This window comes from Brachycentrus maculatus, unplaced genomic scaffold, assembly GCF_059751285.1.
Source record: "Brachycentrus maculatus isolate JH-2025_06_01 unplaced genomic scaffold, ASM5975128v1 h1tg000089l, whole genome shotgun sequence".
Taxonomy (NCBI): domain Eukaryota; kingdom Metazoa; phylum Arthropoda; class Insecta; order Trichoptera; family Brachycentridae; genus Brachycentrus; species Brachycentrus maculatus.
In genome coordinates this window covers 2,161,452-2,185,352 of record NW_028280843.1, presented here as the reverse complement: position 1 = coordinate 2,185,352, position 23,901 = coordinate 2,161,452, and the positions used below count along the sequence as shown (strand labels likewise).

The 23,901-nt window shown below is 30.9% G+C and overlaps 1 protein-coding gene across 9 annotated transcripts in view; it reads left to right on the top strand.

Annotated features, from left to right (window-relative positions):
- The window catches only part of LOC148310710 (potassium voltage-gated channel subfamily KQT member 1-like), a 261,723-nt gene that overhangs the window by 16,611 nt on the left and 221,211 nt on the right, over positions 1-23,901 (top strand). For 2 of the 9 annotated variants that reach the window (XM_088257932.1, XM_088257929.1), the window contains exons 1-2: positions 3,253-3,362; positions 4,741-4,896. The exons of 3 other annotated variants lie outside the window; for them this stretch is intronic. The gene's annotated coding sequence lies outside the window, so the exon portion shown is untranslated. Of the gene's footprint in view, positions 1-3,252; positions 3,387-4,707; positions 4,897-23,901 lie in introns of those variants that run through there. 4 more of the 9 variants (XM_088257928.1, XM_088257933.1, XM_088257931.1 and 1 more) reach the window with 4 other exon arrangements.

Sequence of the window (23,901 nt, the reverse complement as noted above, 5' to 3'; positions counted from 1 at the left end):
GACAGTATATTGCAACGATCCGTTTTAGCTTGTTCTTTAATTTTTTGTTACATCCTGTATCTTGCCATTATTACATTTTCATAGAAATAGGTATCTACACAAACCTTATTTCAAGATAATCACGTAAAAAATAAAATTGTATTATGATAAAAGAAAAACGACAGGAAACCGGATGAAATAAGAATTTATGCCTGGAGCCAGGTTGCGTATTCGCAAAGTATACATCGGCCCAGCCATGTTTAATATTGCGACTTGGGTAATATTTTTACGTCGTCTTTTTTTACTTGAGCTAAAATTAATATTAAGACTTCTTTAGTAAAAATATAGTAGCACAAAAGAAATCTCAAAGAGCTGTTCGTGAATGAAAAAAAAAATAATATTTTTTGTGCTGGACTGGTGTATACTTTGCGAATACGCGAGGCGGCTACAACGGAACACCCTATTAATTTTTATAGATTATGTAATTTTAAGGGGAAAAAAAATATCCATAGCCTGCCTCAGAGCAGATTCAATAAGTAAATCGTAGCCAAATATTTGAGTTGTATAAATATGTGCATATTATATGTACGCATTCATATATACGTTCTCTTTATCTTAGAAATAAGTAAACATAAAATATTATTAACTTATTTTTTTACAATAAAACTCGGGATTTAAGAAAACTTTATATAAAGGATGATATCTTATATAATTTTCCACTGAGAAAAAGTTTTGAAAGAAGGTATATGAAAGTTGGCATAAAAGTTTAGTAAGAAGTTAAAACATATACAATGAACTCCCCTTTAGACGATTTTTAAATAAAACGGAACAAAAAATACATTAGTTTACAAAGTGTAATAGTAATTTCCTACATTCCTCGCATGTTCTTACTACTCAGTACTATGCGCAGAGAGTTATGCAGAAGGAAAATTAGGATAGAGTGGTATTAATTTTTTTGTAAGTATTTTTTTTTAAATTACTTAGGTATTTTTTTAAATAAAATTAGTTGCAATAAGATCACACCACCTAAGTAAAATGAAGGCCTGTTATCGTTCGCCTACATATTGGCTTCTCTTGATGCATTTTATATGGTTTTCCTATCAAGATCAGATGCTATTTCCTTATTAAGATATCATAGCCAACAAATCTTTCTCGAACCTTAGACTTAGATAAAATAGAAGAACAATTTTTTACGTTAAAATTAAAAAAATCGTCACGCCAGTAACAGTGTTTCCTAAACATAACTAATTCAATCAATTTTTTTTTGTATAAATGATACATTTTTAGATGCAAACTTTGAATTGAATTATTTGCCTTATTATTAATCCTAAATTTTATATTGCATTCATGATATACACGTTAAAGCACTAATTCATACTTGATAAAATATGAAAAGGTCACGAATCACTCATACATTTATACCGCAAATATTGTATATAATATCTTTTTTAAATATTCATTCAGAGTGGGGCATGTTGATGGAAATTGGTACGACCAACTTGAGTGCAACTTTGAAAATGAATCCACCCGGTATGAATTCCAATTAAGTGAGTTGCCTACTCACGCTTTTAGAGGAAATGATAGGTACTATGAACTTCCTAATATTTAGAGTATTCATACAGGAATAATGAAATACTGGCGTAATATTTTGTCTGATGAACTAGAATAATTTGATAATAAAGAAGATAATATAAAAATACTTTGAATTATAAAAATGATGTAGAATATGTTATTCACAAAAGGTAAAATTAATAGTTAATTCCGTATTCGGTATTTGGTATACATAATCCAATATTTGCACAAAATTCAATATTTTATATTTAATTAAAGCATTTAATCTACAAGATAAATGTAGATTAAATCTATCCCTTTATCTATATTGGCAAGAATAACCGTTTTTATTTCTTGAGGAAAGAGTAATCAAATTTTAATATGAACAAATGTCAAATTTAAACACTGTATTGGAACACTAAAATGATTTTTTATTGCTTCTCGAAACAGATGCAATATATTTAAATAATACGAGTGCATATATGTACATATTACCTATACCTGGTCACGCGTTGTTGTGGCTCAGTCTGGATAAATGAAAAATAAAGTAAATAGAAAGCACGCATTTCTAACATAAAGAGACGAGTGAGTGTGCTAGAAGTTGAATGGTACATATATTTTTGTTTATTCATAAATATAATAAAAACGTAAATTTGCCACATGATTAAAATTAGTTAAATTTGTATTCGAATACAAATTTTTCTTTCCTATAATGCATATATAAAAGTACGTTAAAATACAGTCCAATTTGCGGTAAATTAAGACATTTATGCTCCACATTTTGTCTTTGTCGTACAGTGTTGTGAAAAGTTTGAAGTAACAGCAAGTGTACTCAAAAGTTATATCCACGATGCATAATATTATTTTGCGACAAAGTACCTACATTTTATTCTACCTTTCACGTATAAACAAAATAAGGTATAGCGTCCTTCGTAATGTGTGTGTTCTGTTATGCAAATGTTAGCAGAAACACAGAACAATCCCTGTAAAGGATTACTTATTAACGTGGGATTATAAATAATGCCACGGAAATCCAGTGGTAAACACCATTGCTCGAGAGATTAATAGGGGTGGGTCAGAGTTGTTACATTTGGAGTTATACAATACATTATATATGCGCACCTTCGTGTTTACCAACGCCAACTTCCACCTATAAAAGCTGTTTATTGTATTTACCATGGCACTGCACAGAATAAGCCGTGGAACCTGATGATTTAGAAACCCTTAATCTGCGATTGACCTAATCGCAAATGAATGTGGCGGTTCATTTGTAGAACTAATTAATTCTATTAAATATTTGTTAGAACACATCCCCAAATCCAGTAAATTATTCACGTTTTAGTAAATATTTTCCGCGATAACTCTTGTTGGTTTTCCTCTCGAGGTTTTCATGGAGTGGGTCGAGGTAGTGGGTAGTGGGTAGTGGGTATGTAAACAATGTTTTCAGAGGGTTGTGTGTTTACGGAGTATTTTTACGAATGCATATTTCAGGAGCTTTCTCCGCACGAGAAGAGCTCCGGCCTTCCCGGATATCAGATTTCCCGGCGTCTCTTTCGCGTCTTTTTAAAAAGCACGGAGCTGCGATTGTTTCGCTTCTGTCAAAATTCGCGGATCTACCCGGAGTACATAGGGATGGGGGAGGATGCCACACCTGCTTCTGGCGAAGGGTGGGGGGGAGGGGAGGGCCGAAGAAGGCCTCCCACCTGAAGCCGAGGCGCTGTCAGTCTCGTTGCGGCGGGTGATACGGTCGCATCGCATCGTGCGCACGCTGCGTTCCGTTCTGTGTATTTTTCACGCGTTCGCGGCTGAAACTTCGCTTGCACGAAAATAACGTGAGCAACTCTCTCTTTCACGAGGTACTTTTTTTACTGTCTCGTTTCGCTTTCGCCGCTCGATTGTTCTAACGAATGGACTCGCATCTCGGTGAAGAGCTCCGATGCATTTTTAAAAATCATCATACTGTCGTCCTATACATCAACATTGCAACAAACAAATACGGAAAACTTTGCAACATTGAAAATGGGGCCACATTTTCTTTTGTTTTATAAAATATTTTAATTAAACATCTTTTATTTTAAAACACAAAAGTTTAAGCGGTGAATTTTAATGAAGATTCTTCTGAATAATTTTAATGTTTCAAGACTACATTAACAGTACAAAAATGCATTTTATTAAAAAAAATTTAATTAGAAATTTTGATTGAAAGCAGATTTGATTATTTACCTTTACTCGTGAAATGAACTTGGAATAAACGAAAAATGTTAACATTTATTAGAAATGATAAATCAGTCAGTACGATTTATCTAATTAATGCTGTTTACGCATTTAGTAAATACAAATATTGATGCTTTATTGCATGATGGGTGCAGAGAAATACATCCGCAACGTCAGTAATAAATCATTAATTATAAATGAAAATATTACCTCTGTAAGAATTTGTGTATATCAAGTTTTTCTTCTTCTTTTTGTGCACGTGCAATGATGTTATTATTTTATATATTAAATTGATTAGTAACAACATATTTTAATATTTTCTTACATTCTTGGAACTGTACCAAACAGCTGAAGCAAACCAATTCAACATCACATGAGCGTGTAAAATTCTATACATACGTTGCACACATGTGTACAATAAAATAATATATCATACATAAAGTATGTTTAAGTTCATAGTACGAGGCATTGAAAAATAATAAACATATCAATGTCTCAGTCGTTTAGTGTATTTTTATATATTAAAAAAAAATAAACACTTCAATATACCACTTAAATGAGGTTTATTTATATATACGACTAGTCGTAGTCTTCTGGTAAAAAATCTAACTAGTTTTAATTTTTACCAGAAGATGAAAACATCTGAAAGTTTTCGAAATTAGTCGTATATATAAATAGAACTCATTAAAGTGTTTAATTTAAAAAAATAATAATATGTCATTCCACAAAGTAATGGAGAATCAATAAATAATATTTTTATAATTATCTGCAATATAAAAAGAATCGAAAGTTTATTGTTTTATTTTTATTTTTATCACACAATAGTTTTTAATTCAATATACGCATCATGCAAATAAAATTATTGTTTTGCTTGGACTCTAAACAAATTAGAATGTTATTGTTGCAGCTATATTTTCTCATATTCATTTGTTTATATTTTATTGTCACTTCGTTCTGTATCAGCTCATAATTAGAGTTCATTTAATTTCGTATCAGCAGGGACACGATGTTATCTCTATCCAATGGACATATCAACTGAAAGACTTGTGTGTGAGTGAATATTTTGTGTCAGTAATAAGTATTTTAAGTGACAGAAAAAACTAAATGGGATAATTGAAAGGTCTCATTGCCGTAATTTTTTCCTCTCAAAAGGTAAGAACCCTTTATCATTATTTAACTGTGTTATTTCATTTATAAAAATGTACTGATTTTACTAATATAATTTGATTTACGAAAAATCATAGAATCCTAAACCATAATTTATTGCTTTTATTTTATACAGAAATGTGTTAAAAATATGCTTTAAATTACTAAAGATTAGACGTTGTGTAGAATATTGTATTGAATAAAACAATATATTTAAGTAAGTGTAGTAAAATAGAAAAAAGGTTAGTTTCTTAAAAATAATTAAGTTATCTAAAGTTATTGAATAAATATATGCAAACTGGCGGGCTTATTGCCTCGAAGCAATATCTTCTAACTAATCAAAAAAAGTTATAGAAGGCAAGTTTTATACCTTACGTAGGTATTTAAATAAGTGGGCAGATAGCGCTTGAACTTATAACATAAGTGTTAGATATGCAATAATGAACTATAATTTTAATAAGTTCGCCGAATAATTTACGTTTTTCGTTACCACTTATGTTCTCTTTGAACATAAACGTTCGACTGAGAAATTGGTTTCGCGGGTTTGATTCCTGAGAGTTAAAAAATATTTGAAACATCCTCCAAACGTTTTCAGTACGTTTAGAGGATGTGATATGTTTTATAAACTTACCTTCCTCATATTTACTTCCCCGCCTACTGACAAGCCTCTAAAATGGAGCGGGTTGTTAGTAAAAGAAATATTGTAATAAATTACAACAATAATTTTTATAAAAAGTAAGTTAGGTATATTTAATAAATTGAATAATATGTCCGCCTCCGTAGTGTAATGGTCAGTACGCTCGGCTACCGTTCTGGAGGTCCCGGGTTCGATTCCCAGGGGGGTCAAATAAATATAAGTGATTTTTTCACTCTAATATTTATTCCATATTACCTTGGACTGGTTGGTACCTGAAGCGGAGGGCTGATCACCTTTTCTTTCATGTGTTAACGATCAAGATAACACTGCGTTTGTATGATGCAGTGCCTTATGCACCATTGGGGTGCGGATAAGGCTTTGAAGTTAGGTATATGGAAAGTATTATTGAATAATGTAAAACAGTTTTTATTTTATTTTTATAATTTTAATTTTTGTAAATTTGAATAGTAATATTCATCGTTATGATTTTTTTTGCATTGCAAATGCTTTGCTTGTCAATGTAAACAAATCCTCGAGTCTCATCTCCAGCGTTTCCTAAAGTAGGCGATTAAAGTTGTTTGGGAAGCTATCGAAAGTTAAAAGTGGTTTGTGGGGGGCGATTGCAAAGTTGGGGTAAGAAAAAAAGTTACTCGAAAATTTGGAAGAAAAAGTAATGTACGGTAAAAGAGAATCAAAAGATAAAAGAAATTAAAGATGACGTCAACTCTGTCATAAATGGGTAACTGAAAAATACAACGACATCAGGGGGCAATGGGCCCAAAAAGATTGAGAACCTCTAGCATCAAATAACAAATATATATATATATATATATATATATATATATATATATATATATATATATATATATATATATATATATATATATATATATATATATATATATATATATATATATATATATATATATATATATTTATATTTATATATGTATATGTATATTTTTTCAAAACTGTTTTAAATAATGTAATTAATTTGAATATATAAAAAAGAATATCACTTTACAAAATTTTCACACGCCCTGCAAATTTTATTTAAGAAATTTAATTATATTTAGAGAGTGTTTATTAATTTTCAATGGTACTCGTAAATTCATGATGTTTACATTAATTTAACGCAAAAACAAGGAATTTATTATTGTATTCTGTTTAACAGCATAATAATAGTAAGTTAATAAACAAACAATGAAATATTTATATAGAAGATGTACGTAGGTACATAGTATATGAAGTGAAACATAGTATGAGTATCTAATAATACAATAAATCAAAATCTATTGTAATCAAGTTTATGTATACCATATATTTTCTTCTTCTACTTGACTGTAACCCAACTTATCATCTTTTCTGACTGTTTAGGTCAGCTCTCCTCGTCCTCAGGTAGAAGGTTTTTCCATTATGAACAACGTCACCAGACTATGCCTTCGAATCATGTTATCTTTCTGTAGCATCCATGAATTTTTTGGTCACCTCTAGATGTCTTTCGTGGAAGATCTATGGCGATTGCCTGGTTCACAATAAGTATGTTCAGGTTCTCTGCGTCCTTTGTGCCAATACCATCTTAATTGCCTTTCCCCTACTCTACTTTTAATGTCTGTTACACACAGGCTGCCACGAATGTGTAAATTCTTTATTTTATCTCCGAGGGAAACTTCCAGAACAAAATCTCAACTTCGAACCTCTCAGATGAAAACTCTCCGATCTATAACCGGAAACACGTTCCGAGACCGCGTAAGAAACAATGATATCCGGAACATGTGTAAGACGGAAGATATCGTGATGTGGGGACGACAACGAAGGCGATGCTGGAATAAACATGTAAACAGAATGTCAGAAGACAGACTTCCGTGTATCGCCCTTCAAGGTAATTCTGAAGGATGTAGACCAACAGGCGGACCTCCAAAAAACAAAAAAAGTGAAGAGATAGTGGTGGCAGAGACAGATCCTGAGAATATTTGAAAAAGAAATATATATATATTATATATATATATATATATATATATATATATATACATATATATATATATATATATATATTATATATATATATATATATATATATATAAATATATATATATATATATATATATATATATATATATATATATATACATACGAGTATATATATAAATATCCATATATAATACACAAATATAATATGTCGCCGGTCTAAGCTAATAATAATACATACGTTTAATGACTGAAAAGATAAACCGTTCGTTAGACCAAAATGAGCCTCTAAACTCGTCTGTCGCCATAATAAATCCCCTTTAATCTCAAATCATGTTTTGTTAAGCGGCAATTTAAATATTAAATCATATTGCTTCTAGCACTTAGTCGTTCGTTACCGGGACCATATTTCTGGTAAAAGCGTGTAATAAAAGAATGGTACTCATAATGGGATGTGGTCCTTCATCGTTTGATAAATGTCCTGTTTTGTCAAAATGTAAAACGCATGTTTTTTGCCTACTCGACTCGACATAATATTGCAGAGTACAGGACAGAGATAAGCCGCGTATTCATGTCTCATGTTTGTTGCTCTTTATCAAACGACATTATTCTGGCTAGCTAAGTACCAAGCTTTCCATGTTGAGAGAATCAAACTACCACGTACGCGACTTTATTTGTTTTCCAACCAATCATAATTTAAATACAGGATGTTGGAACTATCAGAGTGGTTATTAATAAATTATTATCACATTTTAACGCTTACCGCCAAGGACTACAGCGGATTTAGGGTTTGAAGGTACTGAAGTTAATCGGCTTTCCCTCACTTCGATGTCTATCAGTTTTGAACTTATGAAATAACCTTTAGGTGGTAAAATACCTAAATTAAAATATATGTCTATTTAGATAGTAATACTAAAAACATGTCTCCATATATTATTTTTTGATATCTCATCAAAGATGAAGAAGAATATGGAAGTCTGGGCATTTACGGAGCTGACGACCGTCATAGGCTGGTTTAAGTGATCACTTTACACACGTGTTACATTCATCAATTCTACCCATTATTGACAACCACACTACTCAAATTCTTGGAAGTTCGATAAATATATAGAATATTCTTCATCCCTGATGAGATGTCAAAAAGAGATATGAAAAATAACTCTTATAATTGGAGATAATCCAGATTTGTGAACAAGTATTTGGACATAATCAAAATGTTGTAAATGTCTCCATATTATTAATAAATTAATTATTTATTGCGTTTGCTTCGTGGTAAGTAATTTTTACTTGTAACTTTTTTTACAAAATGTTAGTTATGTTAGTATATATTCGTCAGAACAATCACTACACCAGCATGCAAACAATACAACACGTCACTACCATAGCACTATTTACACACAACTACAAAAAATATTAATCACATGCGTTTTTGGTCGACCAACATGCACTAAGGATGGCAGAACAATATGCGCTAAAGGCCAAGGTCTAACATGCACTAAGGATATTTGTTAAAATAGGTCAGGATAATATAGGTTGGACTGCAAGACGCACAAACGTCTCCATTCTCCGCGAACTGTCAGTGACAGAAAGACTCTCCACGACTTGCAGGAAAAGGATTCTGTCCTACTTTGGGCATATCGCCAGAAAGAACGAGAAGAGTCTTGAAAAACTGGTAGTAACAGGTACAGTTGAAAGCAAGCGGGCAAGAGGACGGTCTCCAACAAGATGGACAGACCAAATAAAGGAATTAACCGGATCCTCGCTAAACGCTGCCATCAAGTTGGCCCAGGACCGGGAAGAATGGAGAGGACTTGTGCACCAAGTGCCTGACATTCCAGAAGACCACGACGCTCAGCTTTGAGCAAGAAGACGAAGAATATAGGTTGACAAGCGGGTAGTGAAAAATCTTTGATTAATCAGTATGATAGTATATTTCCAATATCCGCGGATTTAAGGCGCTACGTATTTCGAAGGTGGATCAATTTTAATTTAAGGAAAAAATATGCACTCATGAGCAGATTTAAAAGAGTTTTGGCTATAGCATGTGGGTTTTGATGAGAAGTCTATTGAAATCCGGTCACATCAATAAATACTCAGTCGATTGTAAAATGTGAGCACTATTTTACGAGCATTGTATTGTTTAAGTATGCGTTTGTTTTATGAGTCATAGATGAACGGACACTAGGAATCAAATGTTACACAATGAAAAATGTATCAGATAACTGGTTTTCCTTGTTTTTTCGCAGATTTTCCCTCACTGAACCCGTATAATGTGACAGAATCACATCATTATCTATATTATTCGTATTATAAAATATCTAGATAAATTATGAGTCTAGGCACGGTGGCTGTAAAGACGGTCATTAAAATTGAATGGCTCAAGTTAAGGTTCTTGAAGATATATTACTATGGAAACAGCTAACGAATTGTAAAACAAAATCCTTTCTGTCTTACAACAAATAATATTAATGTCTAAATTGCTTACTGTCTGAGAAATAAATGTTATAAAGTTGTTTTTTCTCATCATCCTGCTGATTTCAGGTTATTTTCACTGTAACATTTAACTGAAAATTTGATTGAATTAAGACCATTTATCTAACGATATTTTTGGAGCTATATCATTATCTGATTGAACGTTTATATATATACATATATATATATATATATATATATATATATATATATATATATATATATATATATATATATATATATATATATATATATGTGTTTATATATATATATATATGTTTATATATATATATATATATATATATATATATATATATATATATATATATATATATATATATATACATATATATATATATATATATATATATATATATATATATATATATATATATATATATATATATATATATATATATATATATATATATATATATATATATATATATATATATATATATGTATTTTATTTTATTTTATTTTTTTTTATTTTTTTATTTTTTTGGTCTATACTTTTAGAATTTCGGATGATCTAATACAATGGATAGATAACGCATTAACTGGGTAGTTTAGAAAACTTGAAATTTATTTATGGACTTAAATTTCAATGCACTTCACTAAATGATTAATTTGGAATTTTGGACCATTTGTCGATTCATACTATCAAAAAGGAAAAATTAAACAAAAAAATAACTATTTCTAGAACATAAAAGTAAACGTATAACGCAAGAGAATTTAACATTGTTTTTTTTTACGATTTTACGAATCCTTTTTTTATCGACCACGGATAAAATTTCGGTTAATATTACATTGAAGATTTTCGGAATTTCAAAACATGAAGAAAACCATTAAGTTAAGATTTTCTGCCAACTTTTTTGACGAAAAAAACCGAGAGAGGTATCCTAAAAAGGTAGACCAAAAATACAGGGCTCCCCTAAGTGTAAACCCTGTGCTGCCACACCTGTCATACACCCTTGATACTTAGTATTGTAAATAATGTAATGCATAGACTTTAGACAATGAGTTACTCGTGCATTTGTAATGCATTTCTCTTGAGTTCAATTTAAAAACTCGATCCAAAATTGATAAAATAAACTTGTCGTAATTTTTGGAGCAGAAAACATTTTTCATTTTTGTTTTTCCTTAAAAATATATTCCCTCAGTAGCCTTTTGTCTCTTTTGACATGAATTGATGGTCGTGAGACAAACCCTCGCATGTCACCATCGGGTCGAGTATTCCATATTCCTTTGGGAGTAGGTCAGTGAAGGGTTGAATTTTGAAGTTTGGATCAGTAATGGCTGAACCCCAAAAATATTACTAAATTATTCAACTGTGTTCCCGGTAAAGACAAAAAGTACACTCGTTTCGCATCTAAAATATAATTTAAGTTTTTTTTCCATCAAAAAGTAATATTTGGTCTGTTCTTCTCTTAGTATAAAAGTTTTTAGATTTACACCGTGTGTATTTCCAAAGATTTACAGATAAAAGACATCCAAAAGAAGAAAAAGATTTTTGTTTTCTTCTAATATTTAAGTTCAATTGGTTTAACCTTAAAGGATAACATATAGATAAACTTTCACGAGTATGGGAGTATATTTCACGAGTATATGAAACCATTAATGAGAGTCTCATTATTTTTTTGATTGGATATTATTCCATCTACTGAATATATATATATGTATATATATATATATATATATATATATATATATATATATATATATATATATATATATATATATATATATATATATATATATATATATATATATATATATATATATATATATATATATATATATATATATATATGTTTATATATATATATATATATATATATATATATATATATATATATATATATATATATATATATATATATACATATATGTATGTATTTTTTTACCCTTACCCTTACCCGATTGTGCATAGGGCGCTTTATGGCATACAAGGTGATCAGACCTGCGCTTCAGGTTTAGGGTAAAATTAATAATGTTTTTTTCTCTGATATTTATATTATTTCACCATCATTATCATATCATTGCATCAAGTTGATGCAATGTTCTATGCACTGTTGGGTGCGGATAAGAGTCAATAGTAGTATTATAAATACTTTGAGTTACTTTGCTATTGATATTTTACCTAGTAACCAAAACAACGACAAAGAAGTATTAAAACCAATCTGAATTCTGAAAATAATATTATATTTGGGGCGCCGCTGTTTAATAATAATAATTATGAGCTGCGAACATAAAGATGGTAGCTTCTGGTTCAGTTATTTATCAGTTAATCGTTATTTTTACGCTCTGGGTTGGGTGGATCATATTTAGACGTTTAAAAATTAAATTACTTACTATTGTATATCTGGATAATACAAAAGCAAAACTCAATGGAGTCGAAATATATCGATCTTAGAGGAAAAATAATAATATAAAAGTTTTAGAAAATTCTACAAGTGTCTTTATTGTCGCCTTCGTAGTGTAATGGTCAGCACACTCGGCTACCGTACCGGAGGTCCCGGGTTCGATTCCCAGGGGGGGAGTAAAATAAGTATTAGTGATTTTTTCAGTCTAATATTTATTCAATATTACCCTGGACTAGTACCTGAAACGAAGGGCTGATCACCTTTCCTTCATACGTTAACGATCAAGATATCATAGCGTTTATGTGATGCAGTGCCCTATGCACAATTGGGTGCGGATAAGGATTTGAAGAATGAGGAGGAATCTTTGTTGCGATTTTCAGTAAAAAGTTGAATATGAACTTGATTAAAATAGCGGCCAACACAACAGACCTGAAGTTCCGAAAATTAAAAAAAAAGTTCTGAATTAAGAAAACCAGAAATCCTTCCCAAGTATCTGTATTTAATTCATACAAATCCATGAAATATTAGGGTATATAAAGAATGGACAATTTACGTTACTGCGTATATTGTACGCCATTTTGTATCTCAACATTTTCAGCGAGTGAAACAATATATATTTTCATTTAACATCGGTCAGTTACTGAAAAAAGTTAAATAAATATACATTATTTGCACTTACAACTAAACGAACTGTCAAACTAACGTTTTTGAAGCGAACAAAACAGAAATGAAAAGAATAATAGAGGAAATGCAAGAAATATTTACTCCAAATGCCGCAAAAAATAAAACAATTTAGTATTACTAATAACAGGGTGAAGTTACAGCATGTTTCGACATAATGTCAATATATCAATGTAAAAATTTATTTCATTAAATGATTCGGTGGTCACTTTGTGGTATAAAATCCATCCATTTTTTTCAATGCATTGGTGCAAATTGTGCATTCGATGCATACGGTGTTTGAAAATGTTGCGGGATGCATCAAAACAATAGTCACAATAGGTTTTATGAAATAGTGGTATTGACTAAGTAAAATTAAAATTAAAAATTAAATTTGAATTTCAGGTTGGCCAAAAAATCTTATTGGGAAAGATTAAAGATTTGTTAAAATATTAATGAGACAACAAATTTACACTGGATATGAATATTTTTGTTTTACAACTACATACTAAAACAGAGCCGTTAACAAAAGTATTAAGAATTAATTATGATGCACTCCGGTGAAATGAATATCGCGAATTACAAACATTATCGAGATTATGTAAACACAAAATGCTTGGCTCATCAACTCTTGTTAATATTTCGGTCAATGCTGAGGTCATCGATCACATTACCCGAACCCACTCGAGCCAACATTTTGGACATAAAACTTCGAGCGGCTAAGTGGTTAGGGAAATTTAAAAGGATATTTTAATAATATATTCCATTTGGTTTCTTCCTGTTATCACTAGCGCTAAAGTACGTAGCTATGATAACAATCCTTGAACACAGCTGTTATGGATGCGGACATACCCACTCGCTCAAATTATTATACATACAGCTTTATAATTTTATATCATAGTATAGCACTTCCTAAGAGTTAGGGTTACCAGATGTTCACGTTTTACCGCTAGTATACGTATCCTATATAGTATGTCCTCTTTTTACGAGCGTTCTGGGATATAGTCAGGTATTTTTATATTTGTCCGATATTTCTGCGAAAAAAACCCATTGAAAACGTGTTTCATTATTCATTTATTTGTTTCATTGGTAATCAAATAAAAAGAGTAATTAAATTGATAAGATTACCATCTGAAAGATTAGATTAACTTTGGGCCAATATTTTATTGATACTAGTGATATATTTAAATTATGTTTTCTAACTCACTTTTTTTTCGTCTGTGGTTTCTTTTTTAATTTAAATTTCAAAGAAAGTTTTCAAGTTATCCATCAACGTAAATTCACACGCAAGTTTATTTGCAGAAAAAAGATTTTCCGTATTTGTAAAAAAAATAAAACTTCAATAATTATCTCTCCCTACGTAGAGTTCAGAGAAGACTCTATTTTGAACGTTGTGAATATGTCGATATAACACGGGTTATTAAAATCTGCGTATCGTTATATAAATATTTACATGACACGAATAATATATTTTATTCTTATTTTAATAGAATTAAAAACGAAATCGCTGACGTCATTTATTTAAACAGCTGAAAAAATTTATTGTGTAATCGATAACACTAAGGACACGTTGCGTTTGTGGGAAACTTATGGATGTCAGACATGATAAAAATAAATTATGGGGGTCCAGAAAAGTTAAACCACAAATGATGGATACTGGATGCACTATGTGGCTTGAGAAATTTCTCTAAGAGAATGTGTTACCCGTGTATCTCTTTTACAAAGAAATATTAAACATTTCGAATAGCTTTTCTACTCAATAAACACGATTCTGGCGGTAAACATTATGTATGGAGTTTTATTCGTGTATCTAAACCGAGTAATAGGGATCGAGTGAGAAGTACGAGAGGAAAGCAAATGTATTGCGGGTTCTTCCATAATGTGTGAATACGGGTAATACTCATTTTATTACGAGCTAAATTTATGAAAGACAAGGAAAAACAAATTTCATTCGTAAAACCAGCAACACACGTTGTAGAGCATGGGTGGCCAACCCGCGGCCCGCGGTCATGTATGATGAATATATTTTTACACTGTTTGATACATCTACAAAATTTATGCGCTCATGCAGTATTATCTATGAGCCAAGTCATGCATGTTGTTATTAAATCAGTTAACTATATCCGTTCGCACACTCTTTAGAATCGACAATTTAAGGCAATCTCAAAAAATCTTGAAAACCAGTTAAGGTGTGTAATTTCAACTATTAAAATAGCTTTAGTAAGATTAGGCAAACAAAAAGAAATTGAATACTGATTGAAATACTGATTGTACTTTCTGATTACCTCTTTATAATACTTACAAAAAAACTATAAGTATGAAATTCGTTGTTATAATTTTTTTCTAATGTCTGTATGCGGCCCTTTGGAAAATTTTAGGGTATCGATGTGGCCCGGGGTGCAATTTTGGTTGGCCAGGCCTGTTGTAGAGTGTAGAGAATATGCCGGAAGATAAACCATTTATTTTTCCCGCGACGGTTTTCTTTCAGTATACTAAGGCAGCTTGAAATGTTATCGTATTGAATAGATATTTTATATATTTTTGTACTAACGAAGATCGATTGATAAACGGTGTATATTTTTTATGTTGCTGTGTTGCAACAATCATCTGAGATCGGATTGATGTTTTACACAAAACATATAACTTGATCATTCACGCTGCATTTTTAGTTTCTTGTGTGCATAATCATAAACATTTTTATTTTTCGTGTTAACAGTTTGATAATTTTGTGAAGAAATTGATTAAAATTATGCAATGACTTGTTTGTATAACACGTGGTAAAAATACTTTTCCTTAGATGTGTACTAGTAGTGCAGCCGTAGTGCACTGGGATGTCCCGAGTTGTATTTTCAGCTGGGACAACAGTATTTTTTTTACGTAACTGATATCCCCAGAATTGGAATACGTAACTTAAAATGGTAAAAAATACAAACTTTTCTTCAAAAATTGCTTGCGAAATTCAGGTGCGTCTTAAACTCGAAATTAATATTAAAATCTCCAAGGTTTGATTGTAAATTCCCGCCAGTCTTAAAAACGGCTGTAAATTTGATGTCCAGGCCTGGCAACATTGTAGTGATGGGATTCGTACAATAAAAAAATTAGTCGACCACACAACATCACACGTGCGTTTGTAGTACACAAAAACATATTACAATCGTGAAATTCGATGTTTTCAAAGGCGAACACCCGATAAGAATTATATGAGAGCCCCAAAATTCGAGCGATTTTAACGGTCAGTTCGGTTTTAAGAACCAAGATTTTTTAGTCTCATCTAATTTAAAAAATGATGTTTTTTTTTAAATACTTAAAAATTAAGGTTCGTCTTATAGTCTGTAAAATACGGTATGTAATATGCAATAAAGGTGAACGTTATTTAAATATTTTTTATATGTTTAAATTATGCATTTTAAACACATTTTATGAATAGAATTTTCTGTTTAATAGTTCAGTAGGTTACCATTATTCTGAGTAACTTCTCCTAAAAAGGTACAATGTAATAATGTTTTTACGTATATAAAAAAAGTAGGAAGTTTGTATCTTCAATCATACGCTCCATCGACTCCAGATAGAAATATTGAAAGCTCTACGTTGAGTTTACCAGCTTTCTAAACATACGAAAATGACTTAAAAATTCCGTGTTAGTAAAAAATTAAAAGAGCCCGTTTGATATTTCTGTTTTTATGGATGGTATAAATATTTACAGAGAAACTTGTAAACTTGTAAGCGTTTAATATAAAATTGTTAAGATTATACAAAGGGAACCGAATAAGTAGCATTGTTTGAGAAAAGCTAAAGAAATATGCAATATCATCATCAGGTTAATATTTATTAAATATTATTAGTGTTTAATATTATTAGTTAAATATTAAAGTTTTTTGAGCACAATTTTTTATCCCATATTTCTCAAAAAATGATTTATCAAACTTTACTTGACACAACTGTCAAAAAATTGTTAGCTTAGGCATTGAAAAATGGTCGTGTCAGGTATGTAAGTTTTGTTGACGTCTATTAGAACCCCCTGTACTATCGAGGCGATATATCGCTCCGAACCGAGAAAAAACATAATATTTATTGGTGGGGTGTTGAGTCAAAATCTTTCAATCGGTATTATCACACTCGTAGCTTGATGTTCGGTTGTCATTAGGCAAAGAGTACGTCATAACCTACGAAACGCGCTATAAATAAAACACGGCGTGCCTATATTTAGACGAGTATGCAACGCGAGTAATTTATGCCCACTGTTTTATTTTTGAATCCAACAAGTGGTGTTGTATAAATAAGCTGGAATGAACTTGCTTCGGTCAATGATATCTGTTTAATATGAATTAGTTTTTAATTTACTATCGAATACTGAATGCTTATTATGTGACGCTTTTAAAATAAATAAATTCATTATAAACCGAGTACTAAAGATGGACCGATTACAGTCTTACTGACTTACCGAGTACCGACTAGTGGGCTTTTTTATATCGATTAATAAGTCGCATTCTCTACCTCCGTGGTGTAATGGTTAACGTGTTAAGCTACCGTGCTGGAGGTCCCGGATTCGATTCCCATAGGGAGGGGGGTGATAGTGATTTTACACTTTGGTATTTATTTAATATTACCCTGGATTGATCCCCGAGGCGTAGGAGTGATCACCTTGCCTTCAAGTAAGTAATGATCAAGATAACACTGCGTCAAGACAATGCAGTTCTCTATGCACCATTGGGTGTGGATAAGGTTTAGAAGAAGAGAAAAAAGTCGCATTAGTCGAGTATTTCTAAGGTAACTGAGTTTCTTCTCAGAAGAAGAGAATATTTCCTACGGAAAGACATAAATTTTTCTTTGCCCGAATGAGCATTTTTTGCATCGTTATCAATGTTTGATCAAAAATATTATTACAAAAGAAAAAAAAAACAACTGAAAAATAATGATTATCTACCTCATTGACAGTGATTATTTTATTTTTTAATTACTTTAAAAATGTTTTTAGATATATTGCAATGTTTGATTATCAAATAAACCTACGGACGGTTGATGTTGAAAAATACAATGAAGGTCCCGGGAAAGTATTTCGAGTAGCACGTTGTTTCGTACGGGCACGTGTTATAGAAGTAAAGATTTCGTTCAGTGGGATTGGCAGCTCCGCTGTATTGTTTTACGACAGGACAAATGTTTTTCTGTTCGATGCCGAAACAATGTCCGTCTGCCAGATGTATAGACAGAAAGATCTCAAAGCATTTAACGATCTGGTATTTCGTAATTTATAAGCTTGTCACCACTTTTTAGTGAGTACATTTTTGATAGAAATCTAATTAAGATTTTAATCGGTAGACTGGTAAGTATTCTTATTGGAAATTATAGCAAATGAAAGTATTTTTAACGTTTGAAATTTAGTAATATAATTATATTGATCTTGATAGTATGTAGATAAAGATATTTTTTCTTTTAATCACTATCCTGATTCAATGGTGCAAAGGGCACTGCATTGTATTGACGCAGTGTTATCTTGATCGTTACTTACATAAAAGCAAGGTGATGACCCCTGCACTTTAGGGACCAGTCCAGGGTAATATTAAATAAATATTAGAGTGTAAAATAAATAATATTTATTTTCACACCCCCTGGGAAATGAACCCGGGACTTACATTTAAAAAAAAAATTCTAGTGACTGTGACTAGTTGACTTTGGAATTTCTCATTTCTCAAGTAAAGTAACATGCCATAATATCGCTCACTCCTTTCAACAACGTCATATATATTGAAAAATGTTTAGTATATTTAAAAAATAATTAAACAATACATTTTCTTCAAAATGCAAAAACAACACTTTCTGCCCTGTAGCGGGTAAATGTTAAGATAAAAATATGCCGCTTTTGCTGGGATATAGTACATTTTCTGGGCATTCCGAAAACATGCACAACTGAAAATTGAAGATTTTTGATTTATGACGTTGTTAAAAGGAGTGAGCGATATGTCAACGTAAATATTTTCCTTTTGCAATTATTATTTAATTGCACTTTTTTAATTATTCTGATATTTTAAAAATGGCATGTTACATTATTTTTATATTATTAACTTATAAAAACTTATTATTTTATTAAAATTAAACACTTGAATATACCACTTTATCGAGTTTTATTTTTATTTGCGACTAGTTTCGATAACGACAGATGTTTTCATCTTCTGGTACAAATTAAAACTAACGAACAACAATATATTTAGGTGTATGTATATATAGGTTAATAAATATAGGGAGGGGGGTTAAGGAACTAGTCGTAAATAACTATAATAAACTAGTCGTAAATAAAAATAAAACTCGATAAAGTGGTATATTCAAGTGTTTAATTTTAATAAAATAATCATGTCATTCCACAAAGTTAATGCCGAATCAATAAATAATAAAATTATTATGGTTGTACGAATGTTTTCTTTCTTTCTGTAAAGGATCAAACGTCTCTTAATGTTTGTTTCTCTATTTTTGATGCAAATATTGCGATTAAAAATATGGTAATGATAATTATGAAGTCAAAATTAACTATATTTTACCTAAAGGCATGTTCACATGTTTTAAACTCAGTAATATTTTCCTATTATTAAAAACTTTCTAAATGTCCGAAAAAGTACTTTTTTCTAAAATAAAAATTGCGGGTTTATTTGCTTGTTTTACGCTATAAAAATGACAGATATAATAAAAAAAGTTGTCCCACAAACAAACAAACTACAAAAAGACTAGAAAAACAAATTGGGTAAACTGAGATAAATAATTTTTCTCATATGTAAGAAAGACAAACCGAAGACAGGGCCAAATTATTAATAAAGTATAAGAACTCTATATGTAAGTTCAAGCTAGTTTATTACAACAACTTTTTGTACACGAGTACATGTTTCTATGTTTATATACATTATTTATTTATTTATTATTCATAGTTCATTTTTTTAAATGTTTTCAATACAAGCGGTATAGATATATATTTGCACCTCTGTATTGTAGTGCTCAGCACGTTTAGCTACCACGCTGAAGGTCCCGGGTTTGATTCCCAGAAGGGAATAAAAAAAATGTAAATGATTTTTTTGACTACATCATTTATTTAATAAAATATTGGGCTGGTATCTGAGACGCAGTAGAACAATTGAGAAGAAAAATATACAGAAACCATTGGTTAGAAAATTTAGAGAAAAAATTAAACATATTTATAAAAATTCAGAAAATCAATATGATTAATTTTCATTCGATATTTGCAATTATTTTAAAAACGTATACCTACTCTTTTCACTCCGCTTCCATTAAAGTTGAGTGCGACATTGTTTAATATAACAAGGAATCAGGGATTCCTTTTAACTCGTGATGACGTCAGGTTGTGACGTCACTCAGTTGCAGTGTTTTTCCGCCCTTTAAAATATATACAGTTATATCCTTAACAGCTCCATACTTTCTTCAAGTGATTTCAATACAAATAAACGATTTAGTTACTCGACGTTAAGACGGAGTTACGATTCAGTCAATACGCAGTCAAAGCGCTGTTTCAGTATTTTAATTTAAAAAATTAACTACAGTGGAACCTCTCATAACGAACACCTCTAGTAACGAGTAATTCGCATCGCGAACAAAAAAAAAGTGAAAAAGTCTCTCCTTTGACGAGCGACATTTTGCATACCGAATTATAGATAAAGAGCATGCCACTCTTTTACTACATTCACTTGTGAGCCGGAACTTCCGCACCAGTCAAGAATAATATAACGCTAAACGAGTGTTTCATTTAACGAGTAAGATTCTGAAACAAATTATGCTCGTTATGAGAGGTTATATCAATTGGATGAAAGGTGATAAGATATTTTGATTATTATGCATGAGGATTGTGGCATGGGATATATCGCGTGTGTGGTAAGCACATATACGCACTGTTTTACGATCGTGAGGTTTTCCAGCTAGTTAATACCGCGTCCTGGTATATTCCAACGAAGCGCAGGGAGGTATCTTCTATAGTATATAAGGTAAATATTAATGTGTGATATATGCATAAGTAATATGGGTTTAGCCACGGCATGTAAAAATATCGCATGTGTTGCGTAGCACAAATAATCCTTGCTTTTCGGGTTGGAATACAACTTACGTTTGTATTCCGTAGATAAGCTCTTTTAAAACATGTGAATTTATCTTGTTAAACTATTATTTCATGTAATTACATAAAATCCTAAAATAAAATGATTGTTATGTATTTCTAATTATCTAAGATAGTGACAAGGCGTACTTAAACATTATCTTATCTTACTAGTATGAAAGGGTTGTTTTTTTCTAACTGTGAGAAGGATAATCTGGGTAAAAACATATATTTGGGATTAAAACATTATTATTTCACCCTTGTCAGCACCGATGGTGCATAGGGCGCTGCACCGTATTGCAGTGTTATCTATATCGTTACTTACATGTAGACAAGGTTATCACTCGGAATCAAACATTACAGTGTAAAATCACTCAAATTTATTTTCAACCCACTTTGGAAATCAAAACTGGGACTTCCAGCATGGTAGCTAAACACGCTAACTATACATACATAAACACCACGGAGGTGGACATAAATTAATTGGAATTGATGTTTTGAAAATTTTTATATGACGGCATATAAAATTTACGATATATACCGTCATATCTAACATTTATTTAAAAAACCAAAGATATTCAATATTTAAATTTCTATGTAGGTACTTCTAATCGCATTTTTCTGAATATATATTTGTGGAGGTCCTCACCAAAAAGTTACAAATATGTACTAAAAATAATAACATGTATGTACTAAAGTTACATATTTATAGATATGTTCTCAGTTTGGTAGTGAGGTTAGCAGTAGTGGTTAGTGAGATGGTGATTGAAGAAATTTGGTGGCGGCGCACTACGTATACACAAAGACCTTTTGTCGAATTTCTTATCTTTCTTATGCCTGTCCCCGCTCCTCACTCGGTTATGATGTTAGCCAACGACCGCCGATTCTGGTATAATATTTATCAATCAGTGGCTGGAGAAAATTGTACGTCGTATCTAATCCTATTTTCTTATTTTCATGGTCGAGAGTAAAACTGTTTTATTGATTTTTTTATTATTTCGTATTCCATTTAATATATGTATTTTTATGTAGCTACTTATGAATGTCTGGGTACATATATCTTTATTTTTAAGATAGTTAAATAACTAGTAACATTTAAAAAAGTTTAAGTTATTGAAACTATTGTCTTCAAAATACCTTAGATTTTTTAACAAATACTGCAAGCATATTTTTTTATTATTTTTTGAAGAATGAAACAGAATATGGATTATATTATCTTTATTTTTACATTTCAGTATAATCTTCTTTTTTAACGCCTTTGGGATGAAATTATAGTCACATAGAAGGTGCAAATATAATTAGATACAGATTTAGTATAACATATATCATATATGATAGTAGAAAAGAAGAGGTATATAAAGTAAAATAATAACGGCGTACGGATCTATTTCACTAAAACAATGTGTTTTTAACATTTTTTTAGTACGTGTCACGTACTGCCGAAGTGGTGTAAATGAAGGAAAAACTGAGCAGGAAAAATTGTGAAAAATATTGTGGAAAAAGCGTAGATATCTAGATTATTATAAAATATGCCTTTTCGGCGCCGAGTATTAAATTCGTGCCGGGTTAAAGACTTTCGGACGTTTTCCTTAAAATGTTGATCAGCAATTCCCAAGGCTATTTTTCTGAGAGCGATTTTTTCTTGTTGGATAAAACACCATTTAAAGCATGATTTGGCGTTTCCCGAGCCAAAAGCCTATTGTCTCACCGAAATGCGGTGAACATTTTTTAATTAGTTATACAAAAGGGAGGAAATTACATCTTTGCATTCACAAAAAACAGTGTATTTAAGAAGATAAAAGTGTATTTTTTCTGAGAAAAAATAATTGAATTGAAAGGCAGGAAACACGGCTTTTTAAATGACGCGCTCGTAATAAATTTACACAATTTTTACTGCCTTTCTATGCGATATTTCTAAGTGACACCACACTGGCACTGTTTTAATATATTTGTCAACGTATCCGGGCTCTTGTAACTTTTCCATTTTCTTCCGGATTATTGTGAGGGGCGGTGTATGCGCTCGCACGGCGCGTGGAGTCACGTCCCGAGGGAATAGCGCTAGTGAGTGCCTCCTGCCTTGTGCCTCATAGGTCGATGTTTCCCTTATTCTCATTTAGAGACGTGACAGTTTCGAGAGACGAGGGCTCTCCACATCGTAGAGCTTTATTTTTCAATATTAGCGGAGTATCAGGCTGCGAAAATGGCCATCGCAATTCCGTTTGCGCCATCCACAATTCTGATCACTGAGTTCGATATTTGGTGAATATTTTTATATTGTTCCTCGCAAACTGTTACTACTGCTGACTTTTAAGATAATAAATGATGAATTTTTATGTGGTTTGATTAAAATACTGCTAAAGAAATATATTTTTTTCATAATAAAAAATATCATCAATATTTATATCTTGTGTTATTGTTGTGTGGTAAGGGTGTGGATTTTTAGTAAAATATAGCTAGTTCTTTGATTTGGGTTTATTTTAAAAATAAATTACAAGGTAAGCTCTAAGTCAGTGACTGGTTTCTAGGAGAGATAAATCAACAATACCGTTTACCAGACTATAGAGTATTACACTATTACACATTCCTTACACTAATAATATGAAATATGTTAATTTTTAATTAAATACGTTCGATAAGTTTAGTTAACAATTATAGCGTTTTTTCTTAAATGGTACATGGGCCGTTATATCGTATTGGTAACTCTTCACATCTTCTTATTTATATATATATTTATATACGTATATATATATATATATATATATATATATATATATATATATATATATATATATATATATACATATATATATATATATATATATATA